General features: G+C 23.8%; 1 long non-coding RNA gene across 1 annotated transcript in view; it reads left to right on the top strand.

The window, feature by feature from the left end:
- LOC129610122 (uncharacterized) overlaps positions 1–5,807 on the top strand; it is a 31,409-nt gene extending 25,602 nt beyond the window's left edge. Inside the window, exon 3 of the long non-coding RNA XR_008697072.1 lies at positions 5,519–5,807. This is a non-coding gene — a long non-coding RNA (uncharacterized LOC129610122). The remainder of the gene's footprint in view (positions 1–5,518) is intronic.
- The last annotated feature ends 10,396 nt before the right edge of the window (positions 5,808–16,203 follow it).

Raw genomic sequence — 16,203 nt, 5'->3', positions numbered from 1 at the left:
AATTTTTGTTGAAATTCAGGACTTTAATAAAGAAAGGAGTTGAAATATAAAAAACTCACAATAGGCTAAACAAATAGGTATAATTTCTGCGGCATTCCTGCTAATCTCATGCAAAGCTTAGATTGAAGACTTTTCAATAAATTTCATAATATCCAGAGACTATTTCAAATTTATTCCTCCTAAAAAGCAGTACAGAAAAAAAAAAATAAAAATTCTAAAATACATTTGATAATTTTTTTTTTGATATTTTTGATATAATGTTTGAATTACACGACCTTTTACGTTCGAAATCACAAAACAAAGTGAAAAAATTTAATTAAGATTCCGTAATTTAATAAAATATCAGTAAGGTTTTCATGCTCAAAATACATTTTCTTTATAAAACTTTGAAATATCGTACGTATATATTAATCAAATAAAGTCATAAAGGCTTTGACAAATACTTTTTGCACATAAGTGAGAACATTGAAGTTTTTTTCTTCTTTTTAAATAAGACTTTTGCTTTTCTTTAAATTTCAAATTGAGATTTTAATGATAGTTGTTTTAAGTGATATGTTCGACTTGATATTTAAAATTTCCGTAGCTGACTAAAAAAAAACTGCAGATTTCCTTTAATTCGGTTTAATTCTTATAGGCGTATGATTTAAAAGGATTTTGTTTAAAATAATTTAAAATGTTTCATATTATAATTTTCAATAATTTTTATATTAATCTGAAATTATACGTATTTTTAAAGAAAAATTTCGCATTTCCCTAGGGCTCTTTTGTATTTTATAAATTTGAAATTGCTCCAGAAGTTGCTTATTTCGACTTTGTACATATAATTAAATTAATTTTCCAAAATTTATTGACAATTGAAAATTTAGTCCAGACACGAAATATAGTTTGAATAACATAAATTTTATTTTAAATTTATACTTTAGAAATATCTTCTTCTTATACGATAATAGCTACAAGGTATGCGCTCTATACGTATAGTTATCAATTAGCTTAAAATATATAAAAGTATGACAATTATACACAGAAATGTGTATTATTACCATGCCCTATATATCTATCAGGTCACTAAGTTGGAGTTATTTTCCGAAATATTGCAATCGTAAAATTTTACAAAAATAATCCTTAATGTTTTATGTTTTCGAAGTGAAGTGTGAACCGTTGAAAATTGTTTTTAATTTTTTTGTAAAATTTTTGAGTATTCTCTGTATAGTTATAAAAGCGATCTAGATTATGATAATTTTTTTCGGCTGTTTTTTGTTTCAATACACTTCAATTCAGTCCCCTTCCATTTGGAAGACGGGAAAGGTTGGCTACGTTAAAAAATACAATTTTTTTTTAAATATTATTTTTAAATTTAAAAAAATATATAGAACCAGTAGAGCTAAAAATATTATTCAATTTCCTTCGCACAAATTATTTCCAACACGCTTTCCATTTAAACTCCATATAAATTCGGAATTTATTTTTGATTTATTCTCTGAGCTTGGTGGCCTGATATATATATGTATATGGCATTATTTCCCCTTTAAAATGTATCTTATTTAAATCTGAAAAGTTTACATACATATATACATATTATTATGTATATAGTTGAATTTTGGTGGAAAAAACAATTTCATTTTAATGATATAAACTGCATTTCTTATTATTTAATCCTGACAAAATTAAAATAAGAAAAAGTAGTCCAAATTTTTGTAAAAAATCGAGACCAAACTGAATTTGACGCTAGGAAATACAATTGGAATCACAAAAGACAATTAGCATTTTTCGTTTTCTTAAAATAATTTTTTCTTTTACTTAAATGTCATATGAATGATAACAATAACTTTTAATTTATGACTAACTTTACAATTTGATTTTGATTAAATGTGATAAAAAAAACTTTATTTCATAATTTTCATCTATATTAATTTTCCTCTCTTGATTTTTTTGAAATATTTTGTACTTTTGTTTTAAAAGTTTTGGTTGAAAATTATGTTAAAAAAAAAAACATAAAACTCGTCTAGAAAAATTGAAACAAATTTCATATTGCTTTGTTCTAAAAATTTTTTAAGGAGATTTTTTAAAAGTCGTAACTATTTTTTCATTATTTTAACTTATTTTTTTTTATTTTTTAGAATATGAACCAAATTTAACGTATAATTGCAATTACATTGAAACAAAAAAAAAAAAAAAATAAATGTTTAATAAAAAAAGTTCAAAAAAAAAACCATCCAAATAAATTCAAGTGAAATAAATGGGACCTTAGTTTTCTACTTAACCGTATAATATTTGGGTATACAACAAATTTGATCAGAGATTCATTGTCCTATGGTGTGACTCAAGAAATAAATTACAGAGCATTTAAAAGTTCTTAAACACAAAAAAAAATTAAAAAGTCATAGTATTCGCCGAAAATACCAAGAGTTTAAAAACAATTAATTACCCCAAACAATTTAAAATATTTTTAAATTAAAAGCAAGTTTATATATTCTATATATAATAATAAAAATAATAATAAGAAAATAATATACTCTCTAGCAAAATTCTATTTGATATGTCGTCCTTAACTATATGCCTATGGATTTTTTTAATGCCCCCAATTCAAAAGGCTCTGGTTTATTAAAATAAAGAAAATTTTTTAGAAAAAATTGTTACTGTAAAATTATTTTAAATAATAATTGCACAATTTAATATTAACATAGAAAATTAAAATATGATGTTCTTGGAACAGGAAAAATAGAAAAATTCATGCATTTCTGACTTTGGTAATTATTGGGAATACAAGATAAATTTTACGAATGCAGCTATGATATTTGCTTTAGACTCCTTGAACTCAGACATTTTTAAACCAACAAATTGTTAAAATTAAAAAAAATTAAAAATTTTATTAACCTGAAAGTATGCAATCGGGCAAATCGATTCGAATTTTATTCGGTATTACGAGTTTTCTACTTCTGCTTTCAATTCTTTATAGTTTTTTTTATTATAGTTATTTTTTTTGTTGTTGAATAGTTTCATTAATGTTTGGAGATGTAGATATAAGTTCAAATAGTTAAAAATTCAGAAGTAAAGAAGTTGCAAAAAAAAAAAAATAATAAAATCATTTTTAACTTCATTAAAAAGTTAGCCAGTAGGGAGAAGTTTACAAAAGAAAAAAAAAAATGGGAAATAAGTTAAATAATGAAAAAAAAGAAAAAAAAAATTAACTGGAACGAAGAAGAGTGAAAATTTTTAATTGCAATGAATTTGGCCATTTTTAGAATATTTTTTTTTATTTTTTATAAGTTTTTCCGTTTTTTTTTTTGATTTTTATTGTTACACCTCCAGTTACATTTACTTTTTTCTGCAGGTTCATTATGTTTTGTTTCGGTGAATGTTAAAGCAAATGCAGGAAATAGAACATAAAGTAGGAGAGAAATTACCAAGAGAACATTTTTGTTTTGGGTAGATTTTTTGTTTCTGGAAATCTTTGGCTAGAATAGTAATGTTGAAAGTAAACTATATAGGAAAAAAGGAAAAGGAAATTTAAAGTAATCTTACTGTCAACTAGAGGATATTTGAATTAATTTACACTTAAAAGTAAAAAAATATTTATAACTGAATTTTGATCTACATTGAGCATTTATTTATATAAATAATTTTTTTTTAGATTAACAATAATTTCAAAGATGTAATAGTTTAAGTTACGCGCAAGAAAATTAATTCTTGATTTCATTTGTGCACAATATTATAAGAGGTATTGTGATAGAACCTGCCAATAGGTTACCATATTATGAACAATTTTCGGAAGTAATGATCATTATATGTATTATGCAATATTTTCATTTTTAAAAACATTAACGCTACGAAATTTTAAGAACTTCTTCTGAAAATTTTTAATTGATTCATTGAAAATTATTAAATCATGGCGTTAATTATAATCTTTATATGTTTGCTAGTATGAAATATTCTCCGCATATTGAGTAGAGCTATTTAAAATCATGTAAATGGGTTTTTCTAATCTGTTATCATCACGTATTATTTGTTCCAATATGGCGAAAACTGACGTCATTAATGATTCTTTCTATAAAAATTTTTATGGTATTTATCTAGATGAGGCATGGTTCTAACTGCGGAGGTTGTCCCGTATCATACGGCGATAGGAAAATATTTCAAGAAACATACGTTGTGCCATGGTTGTGCCACTTTACACATCTTCATTATTTTTGAAGCGGTACATGAAATTACTAAATCATGCAGATTAATCAGAAATATTGACTCTTTCATAAGTAACAAATGTAAGCCAATGTCATGGACATTTCCAAATTTCTAATATTTAATATTTAATAAAGTAAACATTTTTGTTTTTTTGCATATCTGATACAAATTTTGATGTTATAAGAAGTGAAAAAAAATACATAATGTCTTTTAAATTCACTTTGCATAAATACACACCATCCTATACTTTCTAATAAAAAAGTCCGGAAAGAAATTCATGTTTAATTTAAATAATTTGTTACACATTTTCGAGTCTTTAATGAAAGAAAGTGAAATTTAAGATTTAAATATTGGAATATATGAATTGAGGTTAATTAGAGTTTTTGAAATTGTCGAAAAAAAGGAAGAAAAAAATGAAAGAAAAATTACATTTGGTGCACTATTTAATTGGAAGAAATTAAATTTCATGGGATTTTGTTTTGAAGGTGACTATGAATAGAATTCAAGGTTTCTTCATTGTTATTTTCCTGCTTTTGATAACTTTATAATTTTTTTTTTTGGCAAAAATGTAATTTACTTTCCTATTATACCGACAAGAAATTGCAATAATTAGTAGTACTGCGCTATTGAATTTATAGCCTTTTTTTGAATTACAAGTAAGTTCATAATAGGACCTAAAAAAAGAAAGGTTTTATACGATATGAATGAGTTTTAATTGAACCGGCGGTAATGTTTTTTTTTTCTTGAAATATTCTAAAATGTATGAGGTATTTTGGGTTTCTTTTAAAATATAATTTAGCATTAGGGTTTTAAGATGCGCCTATTTTAATTATATTTTTATTCATAAGTTATGATAACTGGAACTGTTTTGAATTTTGATAATAATAATTTTACTTTTTTTTTTAGAATTTTAAATGAAGGGCAAAGAGTAAAAAGCTAATATTAATTGAATCATGTATACAAATGTTAAAATTAGACTCATGTACTAACATAGTATTTTGGAGAAAATTTTATAAAACAATCAGGGACAGTGCTAAAGAAAAACACAATGTAAAAAAATGATTTCAAGATTTTCAGCCAAAGTAAAATTTAAGGCTCTTTTATTACTTTCTCTGAATTTGGTATCCCAAATGGGTTGCCTTAAAAGCAAATGAATTTTATTTTCTATTTTCTGCAAGAGAAACTCAAACATGGTCTTCTTTATTTATACAATTAACAGTTCTCATATTCTTATTTACGTTTCTTTAACTAAAAATACGGTATAAAATATTAACGGATAAAATTCTAGTAACTTATACTTTGCTATAATTTATTTGAAATTCTGCTTTTTTGTTTTCAGGTTACAACAGTTTCGCTAAAAAATTCGATTTCAACTTCCAATTGCACCTTGTTTTTTTGAATTACTTTGTTAATAAACTACACAAAATAGTAAATTGAATTCGTAGGAATAGTTAGTTACTACACGAAAAAAAGGGTGGTATTATTCAAAAAAACCTAATTTAATTAAGTTTCATCTGCCAAAATATTTTTGATATAAGGAAATCTTTATATAATGAACTCGTCATGCAATGAAAATTTCTATTTGACAAATATTTCTTTTTGCCTTTACCAATTGTAAATGGATGGATTTGCTTGTGTGGTTTTTTTTTTAAGTTTTTTACACGTACATATGTTAATATCACCTATTATTTTTTCACAGATTAACAAGCGTTAGATCTTCAGATTTGCTATTAAAAAAGTCATTAAAAGGTTGAAAATTTTACAGAAAAAAAAAATTAATCATTCATGGTAAGTAAAAAGTTTCTGAATATTTTAATCAATATGATGTTTTTGTTTCAGATTTCTCCACCGTACTAATAAAGTTTATTTCGAAATTCTTTTCTAAGTACTAGTGCCGCAGGAGACAGCATTTACCCCCTGCTGCCCAAGTGCTTATCAAAGAGTTTTATAATTCAACAAATATGAGAAAGTTTATAAAAAAATTATTATTTTATTTTATGTTTTTTATTAAAAAATTAACTTGCTTTATTCTTAATTTTAAATTTTACTTTTTAATGAATTAAATTTTCAGTTTATCTACTTTACAAAAATATTAATTTTGAACAAAAATTGAGTTTTTTTTTTTCAGAGAGACGACAGTTTTTCAGTAATGGGTTCAACTGAGTATCAATCAAATATCAGTCACGAAATTGGGAAAACTAAAATCGTTCATAATATGGAAGTTGATGCTGTTAATTGTTAAATTAAAATTCTTTAAAAATTTATTCAAATTAAAACAAAATTAAAGTCGTCAAAACAACTAAATTTGCTAAATTTGAAATTCATTCAACCGTAATGTTTATAATTTAAAATTATCTATTCTAATTAAAACAATTATAAAATTCAGCGATATTATATAATAAAATATGAATTCATGATTTTAAAATAAAAAATGCTGAGTTTATTACCATATTTTTAAAATTTTGAAGTAATCATACAATATAACAAATTTGTTTACATTTTTTTCCGCAATTTCTTGCAATAGAAATTTACTTTTTTTTATCGACTGCTTTCGATACAACAAGAAAGGTATTGCGATGCCATCGAAATGTAATGTAAATATATCACAACTACTTTTCACGAGACGTCTGTACATTGCTATTAAAGTTCGGCTTATATGTGTGTATATGTGTTTAGTTTTGTTTAGTTTTGATATGAGACGATTTGATACATTTTTGGGTTTCGCTACTTTTTTGCAATTGGTCCGATAATGTAATGAATATAATGGTGGCCAAAAAAGAACTAAAAGTTTTTCCAAGCGAATCAGGATCTAAAAACTGGACATTTATTATAGCAAGGCAATTTTTATATTTTGACCACATCCAAAGCAATAATTGAAAGAATTTCTTTAAATTAAATATTTTTGAGGTTGTATATTTTCTTACTTTTTTAAAACTTGAAATTAATCTGTAAAATAAATTTTCAGAATCTTCCTATAATCCTTTAATTATAATTCAGAGAATAGATAAATTGATGATCTAGAAAACAGATAATACAGTTGGTTAAGTAGTTACCATGACGGATTTTTTAATTTCAATTATTGTGAAGTTTATTGTTTAGTATGTAATTGCATGTTTTAGAAAAATTAAATAATAATTAAAAAGAAAGCATTCGCTGTGTTGTCTATTATATTATATTTCCAATTTCAATTTATACATGTGTATGTAATATCCGAGTAACTTTATCTTTATTCACATTTTTCTCTTTACAAGGTATATACAAGGAATTTTTAGCAATCGCTCTATTCTATATAAACTGAAGCTGTATGTTTCTTTATTGGATAATATTATATTTTAAGATTGTTAGAAATTTTGAATTTAATCGTAACGAGAAAAAATAGAGTTGACCGTGTCAACTCCGTGATACCCGCGCGAATCCCTATATGTGGATAAATATGCCATAGCTGACTATGGGACAGACTATGACTTCAAGTTGCCGTATTACCATATTAATTTAAGCAAAATTTCAGTCCTAATCCCCTTGTTTTCACGAGATTCCTATATTATAATTCCAATAAGTTCTGAGATAACGTAAAATAACTTTTGGAGTTGTATGGCAGCTACCAGAAAGAGCTGAGCCATTTCAACCACATTTATCAAACACATTGGCCCTACTAATATATTTGTTTGTGCCAAATTTCAATACCACAGCTTTTATAGTTTTTGAGATATAGCCAAATAAATTTTGAAGTTGTATGGCAGCTACCGGAACCAGTACCCCGATTATGTCCAATTTAAATAGAGTTCTGGCACTTACTACAATAAATCATTTATGAAAATTTGGTGAACTTAGCTCAATTAGTTTTTGCGTTATCGTTGGGACGGACGGACAGACAAAGCCAAATCAGCTCAGAATTCGACGCTGATCACTTGAGATCAAAACATACACTTGAGTGTATATCTCAGGCCATTATTTCTTAGGGATACAAACGGTAAGGCAAATTTAGTATACTCTTCGAACATACGTTCGTACGGGTATAAAAATTGAATGGTACATAAATTAATATATGGAACAACTTCAATTTAATAATAATTTTGTGATTCTATAGTAACCAAATTTCGAAAAAGAAGTAAAAAATTCATTTGACGTGGTTTGAAAACACATTCATGTGTACGTATGTAAAATTTAAAGACTCAAACTAAATCCTATATTACATACATATAAAATTGTGTAATACATCATTACCTATTATAATACAGTAAATATTTAAAATAAAACTAGGACGAAAATATTAACTAAGTGTATTTTTCTGAAAGGCTCTTTGTTATCAAAGAATGCTCTTCTTTTATAAAATCTTTGATCTTTACGCGTTTTAGTTTATTGCATTTCGTTTAATCAAAACTTAAATGTGGTAAAAAATTGGTAATTTTCAAAAAATTGTCTAACTGGTTGCATAATAATTGTTTGTTCATAACTAGATTTACTTTATAAATTAATATAGATTTTTATATTCTAGCTAAATTAAATATATTGAAGATAGATGACAGTGCAATATAGTTGCTGGTGGATTTATTTAAAAAAATGTTAGATGTGATAAGTAAATATATCTATTATCCTTTTTATAATTTTAAAATAAAAAGAATATCTGTAAGTTGTCTATGAAATTACATTGAAATTTAAAATCATTTGAATAAATCTCCTGGCTGAGCTGTGGTTAGTCCTTTGATAATGAAACTTGATAATTTTTCGTCAAAAAATTTTAACAACAGTCAAAAAATTTCATTTTAATTCAATGGATATTAAGAAGGATTCTTTAATTTAGAATGGAATAAAGAAAATGCTTGAATAAAATTTTTGTTGAAATTGTTGGAATAATTTGGAGAGGTAGAATACCTATAGCATATATTAAAAATTTTGATAAAAGAGGTTTAATTTTTATTTCTTTTTGTAGGTTTAAATTTCTACGAATATGAAAATTAATTATGTGGAATGGCTTTGACAAAAATATTTGAATATAGCTGTATTTTAAATAGCGATGTTAACAAGCAATGTTTTACAATTTAGAGAACTGCTTAAGGGAAAAGTTTTTTGATTGCAAATTATGTAGGATGAAATAAATTCAATAATGAAAATTTCCGCACTCTGAAGGCAAAGTACTCAAAACAAAGAAAAGTTTTCGTTTCATTTCACAAAATTCGAAATCTCAATTAAAATGCCATCGTGATGCAACTTAAAGTTTTATTTTTTTTTCGTATCATTTTTTCATGAACCTTGAATTAAAGTAGTTATTGTAATATTCCTAATATTGGTATCTTCAGAATTGTATCTACGATTTCTCAGACACATTGTATCATCTTCTAAAATGTCAATAAAAAAAATTAACCATGTGTTTAGAATTTATTTGATGTGTTTGCATCTTTGTTAACACAGAAATATCTGTCAAATAGTGTATTCAAAATTTTTCCGTTGCATATTTTCTATTTTAGTTGGTTTCAGTGCTTTTGTTAATGTTGTTGGTATATGCGAAATTTTTAAAACGCAAAAGGGATAAATCTAAGTATACTAAGTAATTTTTTATTAAATAAGTAGAAATTTTTAAATAAAATAAATTAAAACAAAATATTTTCTTATTGAAGTGTGCAATGGAACTTAATAATGCAAGGCATCAAATTTTTTATTTGCTCGAATGTCAAATAATATAATTTGTTTGAAAAGTAAAGCATATGCAGGGTATCAAAAATTAAATAGACATTTCCTTTTTTATGGTTCTGAAAAATTGTACAACTTTTGTTAGATGTTTCTGAAGAATCCCATATATAAATAGAAGTAAATATTATGTACACGCATCTATGATGCTCTGTGATATATTTACGTTGTATTAATTGAAAAATAGTTTTTGATCAAAATTGCGAGAAATCATAAAAACATACCGATTTTTTAACAGCTTCTAGGCAATTTATTTTGTTTATTTGCAATAAAATACATGCATACATATGTATATAAAGGGAATTTCGAAAATTCAGTTGTAATTTAGATCTTAATATAGAGAATGTTCAATATATAAAAACTACATAATTTTCAAACGTAGCATGTGCGATAAATCTTTATTACACATGAAAAATGCTTGAAAATCCAAGTATGCTTAAAATTATTTAAATGTTGCTATAATTATGTTTAAAAACTTTAAAAAAATTCCTATAGGAAAATGTAAAATATTTTACATTTTGATTTTGAAAAATTAATATCACTATATTCCTAGTAATTTTTATCTTAAAAAGTTGTTCTTAATATTTGCCCCTACTAGTAATTTTTAGACTAGAGTACCAAATTCGTTAATACGTTATACGTAAGTAATATACTCGTACGTTATTTTTTTGAAATTTTAACGAAAATCGTGTTTACATGAGAGTTTACATTTTTTTGTTCATATTACATTTTTTAAAAATTAATGTGTAGTGTAACTAGTGCAAGTTTGGATTAATTTTGGACAGTATAGCATCTGTATTTAACTTTAGAAAATTTCCAATATCTACAATATATATGTATGTGATAAATCATATTCATATCATATGCAGAAGTAAACTTGTATTGAGCTGATTAAATTACTTTTTTTTATTACCTTAAGAAATTTCGAATAAATATTAAAATATTTTTAGAAATTTTAACAAAAAAATTTTTTTTTTAAATTTAAATAAAAAATCCCAATATTGAATTAATTTTTTTCGCAATACTCGTATGAAAAGCATTGACCATAATGGAATTTTTATTTTACAATTACAATTGAAAAATCATTAAAATGCTATTAAAAGGAAAAATGAAATTATTTTTCATTTTTTGTTTTCAGATTAAACTAATTAAAGAGTTTAAATTGTGGTTTGAAAATAATTTTAATTAAAAAATGTTTTTAAATGCAGAAGTAAATTACATTTTTTTGTTGTTGTACAGTTATTCAATTGAAAATTTTTGAAGTGAGTTTATAAAATTTATTTGATTAATTTGGAGGCTTGATTTCTCATAATGGTATTTAAATTGAAAATAATATGTTAAATGGAATGTAGGAGTTTTTTTTTATGTTTTTAATAAAATTAAGTGAATTATATTTACTTTGGGTATTTGTAAAAATATGTGAGTGTATTAAAATTTATTTTTATGCATTCACATATTTGTTTATTAAAAAAAAAATGAAATTAAATTTTTTAAAAATTATTAATAATTGCTTAATTTAATTTTAGTTAATAAATTATATTGTTTGCGAGTTTTTTTTTTTTTTTGTGAAAACAACCAATAAAAATTTGAAAAATGTTTAATATATTTGTATTATATAATATTATTATATAAATACATACAATAAAAATTATAGTAATTTATGTACGCAGCTATAAACAGAGCAATACATATTATAAAATTTCTGAATTTATTGTAAACAAAATGTTATAAGTATTCGGTGTTTGTTACACAAAGATCAACTGTATGCATGCTAAAAATAGTACTAATTAATAATTAATATGACATTAGTTGTAAAAATTCATTTTTTGTATTTAACAAGCAGATGATTTAATGTATATTTCTTTGAAACAATGTTAAATACATAATAAATTTATAACATTTTGTTTATAATTAAATGATATAGTTTAGTTTAGCTCATATTTGAATTAGAAATAGTTTGTACTATTGCTCGAATAGAGCTGTATTTACTCTTATAGTTAAAAAGCTTTAATAAAATTATTATATTATTTATAAAACTTCTTTTAAGGGTAGCTAGTAGCTATGTAACAAGCTTTCGCGAAGTATTTTGCCAACAGATTTAAAAAATTTGAAAATGGAGAATTTAAAAGGTTTCGTTGAGGAGGAGCTAAAACTTATATATAAATTTGAATGTATGAGGTTAGACATTAAATCATCGTTAACTAAATAAACGGTGTGTAGATATTGAACTACTCTTTTTATACAGGATAAAAAAGGACTTCTTAAACTGTGGGTCGCGAGACTACTGAAAGGGGGTCAAAAAATTGTTACAAAAGTTTATTTTTTCTATTCAATAAATATATATATATATAGTTTTATGTCATTCTATTTATTGTGTTTTATTACGACCGATATTCCATCAACGTTTCCAATTATATACATATATGTGAAATGAATGGGTACGTATTCTTTAATTCTTATTTTATTTACATTGTAAAATAGTGCGATATTACATCTACATCTACGGTTAATATAATATTTCATTATATGGAGGAGGAGATCGTTTAAAATTTCCTAAGCTTGAAGGGGGTCGCTATATAAAAAAGTTTAAGAAGCCCTGGGATAAACCATTAGGGAAATGGAACATACAAACATTATACGTATTTGGAGTTTTTGTAGATTATTATTTTTAATTACTTGATTAATTAAACAATAATTATCTTTAATTTATTTATATTTAAATTAAAATTTGTATATTTTCAAAATATACATAAAAGCATGGTCATAACATTCAGTTTTTATCAATTTTTTTTATCGAATTCAAAGTCAGATATCTCTTGATCAACACAATGCTGATATTACAAAAAAAAAACAAAAAAAAATTTAATTTTAACCATTTGATTTTTCATAATTTATATGCAAAAATTTACTTTCAATAAGTTTTAGTATTATTTTTATTACTACTTAGGTTTAATGTTAACTTTAAATTAAAACCCTTACATGATACTAATAATATTAAAACCTTATTACATAATATAGAAAAAAATATTCAATTGAATAGATACTTATTGAACTTTAGCTGAATCTGAATGTCAAAATTTTATAAAGTAAGTACGATTATTATATTTATATTCATACTTATATATATACGTATTTAATGTGTACTATATGAAAGACAGGTAAATTTTTATTTGTTTAGAAAAAATTCTTTGATTGTTTAAACGATATTTTTGGTGGGTTTAGCTTTCTTATATTTTTTTTTCGTTGAGATAATACGAAAATTTATTTAAATAATTTTCAAATTTACTTGAGTTTTTCAGTTCTATATACAAGAAAAAAAAAATTTGAAAATTGTTTTAAAAAAATGGTATTATGTGCTAGTTTACGACATTTCTTTTGGTTTTGATAATAATAGTTATTTTAACCCGTTTTCATTTGAATTTTTTAACATCATTATTTCTTATTTAATGTTATATAAAAATGAGAAATTTAAATAACTCTAAGGCAATAATAGATAATTTACTTTGCTAGAACAAAATTTTATACAACAAAATTCCTTCGACTTATCGCTTATTAAAATTTTGTTTGGTTTTTTTATAAAAGCAAATAGATAAAGATAACTCTACTATATTCTTAATACAAAATATAATTGAATAACTTTAAACGAGCCGAATACGCAATTATATATGCATTCAAATAATAATTCTATCAATTTCGTTTATTTTGTTTTTGTTATTTCATACATTAAAAGCCTAAGTTAATGCATATTATTAATATGCTAAACCTTTACAATAATATGATATATTTTTACAGAAAAAAGATTCCTGTACTCTTTTGGCCTTAAAAATAACTGAAACAAAGTATTTTCCAGAGAAAAACAAAATTTTTTAATATTAACTTGTATTTTAGAAATGAAATTCCAAAATGAAAAATATTTGCGTTACCTTTATTTCTCTAGAAAATATTTCCAAAAATATTTCCAAAAATTGGAATATCGTGCCTACGAGGGAAACTTAACATCAGATTAAAAGAAAATCTTAAAAAAAAAACAAGCTTTTTCATAACAAATTAATTATAACCTTAGTAGTGTTCACCATCCATCTTTGAAAAATAAATTTTTTTTTGAAATATCCTACTTTACAAAATCAAATTGGTTTAATTCGAATTTTTTATTATTCTAATAATAATTCCGAATAGAAAATTGTTCTGAACTTCAGTTATCATTTAAAATTTCATTATTGTTAAGAAAATCTTTTCTTATGCAAGTCTCTAATCTAATTTTTTAACAGACCAAATAAAAGAAACTAAAATAATTCCAAAGAATTATTTGTACATATACATGTATGTATATAATGTATTTGTATAACGATAATAAGCAAATATAGAGAATTTTGATTTTATTTCCATAGTTTTTTCCCCCTTTTGATTTTATTCAACTTATTAACTTTTTCTTTTTATAATCTGTAGAGAGATATTTGGAGCATACAAAATCTTATAAGTTAAGCTTTTAAATGTTATGCGAAAGTAATGTCAGTATACCTAGAAATTTTTATATCATAACGATTTGCACAATATAAGAAGTTTTCACCGTTAGTTTTTAGAATATAAAAAAAAATTGCGTTTTATTATTTTTATTTTATTTTTTGTTTTTTTTTTTTTTAGTTTTTGTAAGCATACAAATTGAAAACGAATAACATGACTTTTGTGTTGACTTTTACAGTATATCAAATTTTCTCCTGTACTTGTTGTTTTTTTTTTTCAAGTAGAGTTTCGTTTTTTAACCAATAAAAATAATAAAAATAAAGAACGTAAATAAAAGCAATAAGTGAACGAAATAAAAAACAATGAACCTCATCTGTATTCTATTGCTGAAATTGACTACCTACATGAAATCACTAAAAATATAAAATAAATTGAATTCAATATAGTTACTAATATGGAGGATAAATTGAATTGAAAACGGTTTTTATTTTTTTTTTTTCTTTGCATCGGTAATAATGTGGGTGGAATAATATGTACTACTGATATTATTATTATGTGAAATTTTCAAATAAAAAAGTAAAAACTGTTATTTGTTTCATTATAGTGGTAGTTGTTAGCATCCTTAAGAGATACAATAATAATCGGAAGGAATAAAATTTTCTTAATTCGATATGGATATCAATTTAATTTTGTAAAATATAAGATTTAGCATCAATAAGCAATTTTAGTTTTGAACAGTTTCTCTCCCCTATTCTAGATAGAAAGGTATGGTTTTGTATACAAACAGATCTGTTGACAAATATTTATTCTCCAGTCTAGAAAAAAAAATATTTTTCTCACTTCCTCCTCAAAATTCGAAATGTTTCAAATTTATCAATGTGTAAAAAATTACATTTTTTAAAAATTTATTCTTTTAAACAAACTCTTTTAATTCCACAAATGCAAAAAAATAGCGACTTGCTTTGTCTATTTGAAAATGGCGCGGGAACACGTTATAACGGTAAAATGTTCATTAAAATTAACCGTTCTTTTAAATGAGTTTTTTTTAATTTTTTGAAGTAGTTTTTCTATTAGAGTCGAATTTTTTTCTCCAAAATTGTGTATTTATAAAATTCTTGTGGTATTTCCAATATTTGTTCAGTTTTTCTAGGCCCATTTAAGTGCAGTTCATCTCTTGCGACTGACAAGTTGAATATAAGAAAAAATCAATGAAAATACAACAAACTTTCTTTTAATTTTATGAATAATTTTCTAGCTGTATTAATACGGACGAGAATAAAACTTCTATTTAAAAGTTCGTATAGTGGATTTTCTTGCAGATCAAGCCATTTATACCCTTGAATATACACTATATGACTTTAAATAAGGAAGGAAATGCTTTTTAGAGGAAGTTCAAATATTAATTTTTTTTCTGTTTCTTTTTTTTATTTTTTATTTGAAATAAATTCTAATCGGATTATTCTAGCTATAATATTCTTCTAAATAAACTTTCGTAATCCGCAAGTATATTGTTAATTAAGTAAATGAAAAAGAGAATTAAAGTAAAAAAAAATATCAAAAATGCTTACAAACTATATAAAAATTTTTTTTCAGCACTTCATCAATCTTTTTTAATAACATTTTTAATAATAATAACAAATTTTTTTCTGAAAAATATATTTTCATCTTATTAAATACTTAAGGTATTTTATTGTCCTTGCAAACGGAAAACAAAAAACATTCTTTTTCTATTTCGTATCCTTATCAACTTAAAAAAAAAGTTGACTTAGTTTTGTTCTATTCTTTTTTTTTTGTTTTGTTTTTGTCATTAAATCCAATTTTGTTATTCGAAAAAAAATAATGTCCGTGTAATATCAAAGAAAGTCCTTTTTAACACAT

The sequence above is a fragment of the Condylostylus longicornis genome, unplaced genomic scaffold, assembly GCF_029603195.1.
Source record: "Condylostylus longicornis isolate FDR11 unplaced genomic scaffold, ASM2960319v2 ptg000004l, whole genome shotgun sequence".
NCBI classification, from domain to species: Eukaryota; Metazoa; Arthropoda; class Insecta; order Diptera; family Dolichopodidae; genus Condylostylus; species Condylostylus longicornis.
The sequence above is the reverse complement of the archived record's forward strand: the minus strand, read 5'-3'. Positions and strand labels throughout refer to the sequence as shown.